At 37.2% G+C, this 4,172-nt stretch overlaps 1 non-coding gene across 1 annotated transcript; it reads left to right on the top strand.

Moving 5' to 3' along the window:
* Positions 1-2,555: 2,555 nt before the first annotated feature.
* On the top strand, positions 2,556-2,663 carry LOC112774573 (small nucleolar RNA R71). Its single transcript, XR_003189054.1, has one exon. It is a non-coding gene; the product is annotated as a small nucleolar RNA R71 (small nucleolar RNA).
* Positions 2,664-4,172: the final 1,509 nt, after the last annotated feature.

Genomic DNA, 4,172 nt, shown 5'->3' with positions numbered 1-4,172 from the left:
CAAAAAGTAATTCTTTTACCACACCAAACTTAAAATGTTTGATCGTCCCCGAGCAAAAGAAGAAAGAAAGAAGTAGAAGAAGAAGAGAAATGGAGGAGAGGGAGAGAGAGTAGGTTTCGGCCAAGTGGAAGAAGAGAGGGTTGTGTTGTATGAAATATAAGAAGGAATGAGGGGTTTATATAGAAGTGGGGAGGGGTTTAGGGTTCGGCCATTTAGGGTTGGGTTTGGGAGGGAAAATATTCTGAATTTGAAGGTAGGTGGGTTTATGGGGAAGAGAAGATGGATGTGAGTGGTGAGGGGGTGATGGGAAGGAGTGATTGAAGTGATTGGTGAAGGGCATTTGGGGAAGAGAGTTATGAAAAGGTGTGAAGAGGAGAGAATAGGGTTAGGTAGGGATCCTGTGGGGTCTACAGATCCTGAGGTGTCAAGGATTTTTTATCTATGTACCCTTTAGACGTGTAAAATGCCCTATACATGCAATCCTGGCGTTTAACGCCAGACTGCTGCCTGTTTCTGGCGTTAAACGCCACTTCCATGCTCCGTTCTGGCGTTTAACGCCAGGTAGATGCTTGTTTCTGGCGTTAAACGCCATCTTGGTGCCTATTTCTGGCGTTAAACGCCATACAGATGCTTGTTTCTGGCGTTAAACGCCAGCTTGGTGCCTGTTTCTGGCGTTAAATGCCAGACAGATGCTTGTTTCTGGCGTTTAAACGCCAGACTGTTCTCTTCCAGGGTGTGCTATTTTTCATTCTATTTTTAACTCTGTTTTTAATTTTTCAGTAGTTTTTTGTGACTTCACATGATCATCAACCTAAAGAAAACATAAAATAGCAATGGAGAATAAATAAACATGATTAGATAACATTGGGTTATCTCCCAACAAGCGCTTTTTTAATGTCAATAGCTTGATAGTGAGCTCTCATGGGGCCTCACAGATGTTCAAAGCATTGTTGGAACCTCCCAACACCAAACTTAGAGTTTGACTGTGGGGGCTTTGGTTGACTCTGCAGTGAGAGAAGCTTTTCATGCTTCCTCTCCATGGTTACAGAAGGAAATCCTTGAGTTTTAAACATAAGGTTGTCCTCATTCAGTTGAAGGACTAACTCTCCTCTGTCCACATCAATAACAGCTCTTGCTGTGGCTAGGAAAGGTCTTCCAAGGATGATGGATTCATCCTTATCCTTCCCAGTATCCAGGATTATGAAATCAGCAGGGATGTAAAGGCCTTCAACCTTTACTAGCACGTCCTCTACTTGTCCATAAGCCTGTTTTCTGGAGTTGTCTGCCATCTCTAATAAGATTCTGGCAGCTTGCACCTCAAAAATTTCCAGTTTCTCCATTACAGAGAGTGGCATGAGGTTTATCACTGATCCAAGGTCACATAGAGCCTTCTCAAAGGTTATGGTGCCTATGGTACAAGGTGTTAAGAACTTTCCAGGATCCTATTTCTTCTGAGGCAATCTCAGTTGATCCAAATCACTTAGTTCATTGATGAGCAAGGGAGGTTCATCTTCCCAAGTCTCATTACCAAATAATTTGGCATTCAGCTTCATGCTTGCACCAAGGTACTTGACAACTTGCTCTTCAGTAACATCTTCATTCTCTTCAGAAGAAGAATACTCATTAGAGCTCATGAATGGCATAAGGAGGTTCAATGGAATCTCTATGGTCTCTAGATGACACTCAAATTCCTTTGGTTCCTCAGAGGGAAACTCCTTGTTGATCACTGGACGTCCTAGGAGGTTTTCCTCACTGGGATTCACGTCCTCTCCCTCCCTTGTAGGTTCGGCCATGATGGTTAAATCAATGGCCTTGCACTCTCTTTTTGGATTCTCTTCTGTATTGCTTGAGAGAGTACTAGGAGGAGTTTCAGTGACTCTTTTACTCAGCTGGCCCACTTGTGCCTCCAAATTTCTAATGGAGGACCTTGTTTCATTCATGAAACTTAAAGTGGCCTTAGATAGATCAGAGACTATATTTGCTAAGCTAGATGGATTCTGCTCAGAATTCTCTGTCTGTTGCTGAGTGGATGATGGAAAAGGCTTGCTATTGCTAAACCTGTTTCTTCCACCATTATTAAAACCTTGTTGAGGCTTTTATTGATCCTTCCATGAGAAATTTGGATGATTTCTCCATGAGGGATTATAGGTGTTTCCATAGGGTTCACCCATGTAATTCACCTCTACTATTGCAGGGTTCTCAGGATCATAAACTTCTTCTTCAGAAGATGCCTCTTTAGTGCTGTTGGATGATTCCTTCAATTTATTCAGACTCTGAGAGATCATATTGACTTGCTGAGTCAATATTTTATTCTGAGCCAATATGGCATTCAGAGTATCAATTTCAAGAACTCTTTTCCTCATGGGCGTCCCATTATTCACAGGATTCCTTTCAGAAGTGTACATGAACTGGTTATTTGCAACCATGTCAATGAGTTCTTGAGCTTCTGCAGGAGTTTTCTTTAGGTGAATGGATCCACCTGCAGAATGGTCCAGTGACATCTTTGATAACTCAGACAGACCATCATAGAATATATCCAGAATGGTCCATTCTGAAAGCATATCAGAAGGACACTTTTTGGTCAGTTCCTTGTATCTCTCCCAAACTTCATAGAGGGATTCACCTTCTTTCTGTTTGAAGGTCTGAACATCCACTCTAAGCTTACTAAGCTTTTGAGGAGGAAAGAACATGGCTAAGAAAGTCGTGACCAGCTTATCCCAAGAGTTCAGGCTATTTTTAGGTTGAGAGTCCAACCATATTCTAGCTCTGTCTCGTGCAGCAAACGGGAAAAGCATAAGCCTGTAGACCTCGGGATCAACCCCATCGGTCTTAACAGTATCACAGATCTACAAGAATTCAGTTAAGAACTGAAAAGGATCTTCGGATGGAAGTCCATGAAACTTGCAGTTCTGTTGCATCAGAGAAACTAATTGAGGTTTAAGCTCAAAGTTGTTTGCTCCAATGGCAGGGATCGAGATGCTTCTTCCATGTAAATTGGAATTAGGTGCAGTAAAGTCACCAAGCATCTTCCTTGCATTGTTATTATTTTCGGCCATGTTATCTTCTTTTTCAAAAATTTCTGTCAGATTTTCTCTAGAGAGTTGAGCTTTAGCTTTCCTTAGCTTCCTCTTCAGAGTCCTTTCAGGTTCAGGATTAGCTTCAACAAGAATGTTCTTATCCTTGTTCCTGCTCATATGAAAAAGAAGAGAACATAAAATATGGAATCCTCTATGTCACAGTATAGAGATTCCTTTATGTGAGTGGAAGAAGATAAGAATAGAAGAAGAGAAATTCGAACACCAAGAGGAAGAGAGGGTTCGAATTTTGAGATGAAGAGAAGTGTTAGTAAATAAATAAATAATTAGAAGGAGATGAGAGAGAGGGAATTTCGAAAATTAATTAAATTAGAATTAAAATTTAAAGTTAAATTTTGAAAATTAAAATTGAAATCAAATTAAATTAAATTTTTAAAACAATTAATTAATTAAAAAGGAATTTTTTTTTGAAAAAGAGGGAAGGGATTTTCGAAAATTAGAAAGAGTTAGTTAGGTAGTTTTGAAAAAGATAAGAATCAAATAAAAAGTAAAGTGGTTAATTGAAAAAGATTTGAAAATCAAATTTGAAAAGATAAAAAGTTAGAAAAGGTTTTGAAATTGATTTTGAAAAAGATGTGATTGAAACTTATTTTGAAAAAGATTTGAAAAAGAGATTTAAAAAGATTTGATTTTGAAAATTAAAGTTGATTACTTGACTAATAAGAAACTAAAAAGATATGATTCTAGAGTTTAAAGATTGAACTTTTCTTACTAGGCAAGTAACAAACTTAAAATTTTTGAATCAATCACATTAATTGTTATTGAGATTTTCGAAAACATGAAATAGAAGTAAGAAAAATATTTTTTTTTGAAAATCATTTTGAAATTTTCGAAAATTATGAAAGAAAATTGAAAAAGATTTGATTTTTTGAAAAAGATTTGAAAAAGATAGAATTTTTAAATTGAAAATTTGATTTGACTCATAAGAAACAACTAGATTTTAAAAAGTTTTGAAAAAGTCAACTCAAATTTTCGAAAATTTATGAGTGAAAAAGGGAAAGATATTTTTTTGATTTTTGAATTTTAATAAAGAAAGAGAAAAAAGGAAAAGATATCTTTTTGATGTTTTTCTCTCTT

Source organism: Arachis hypogaea, chromosome 18, assembly GCF_003086295.3.
Source record: "Arachis hypogaea cultivar Tifrunner chromosome 18, arahy.Tifrunner.gnm2.J5K5, whole genome shotgun sequence".
Classification (NCBI taxonomy): Eukaryota; Viridiplantae; Streptophyta; class Magnoliopsida; order Fabales; family Fabaceae; genus Arachis; species Arachis hypogaea.
The sequence above is the reverse complement of the archived record's forward strand: the minus strand, read 5'-3'. Positions and strand labels throughout refer to the sequence as shown.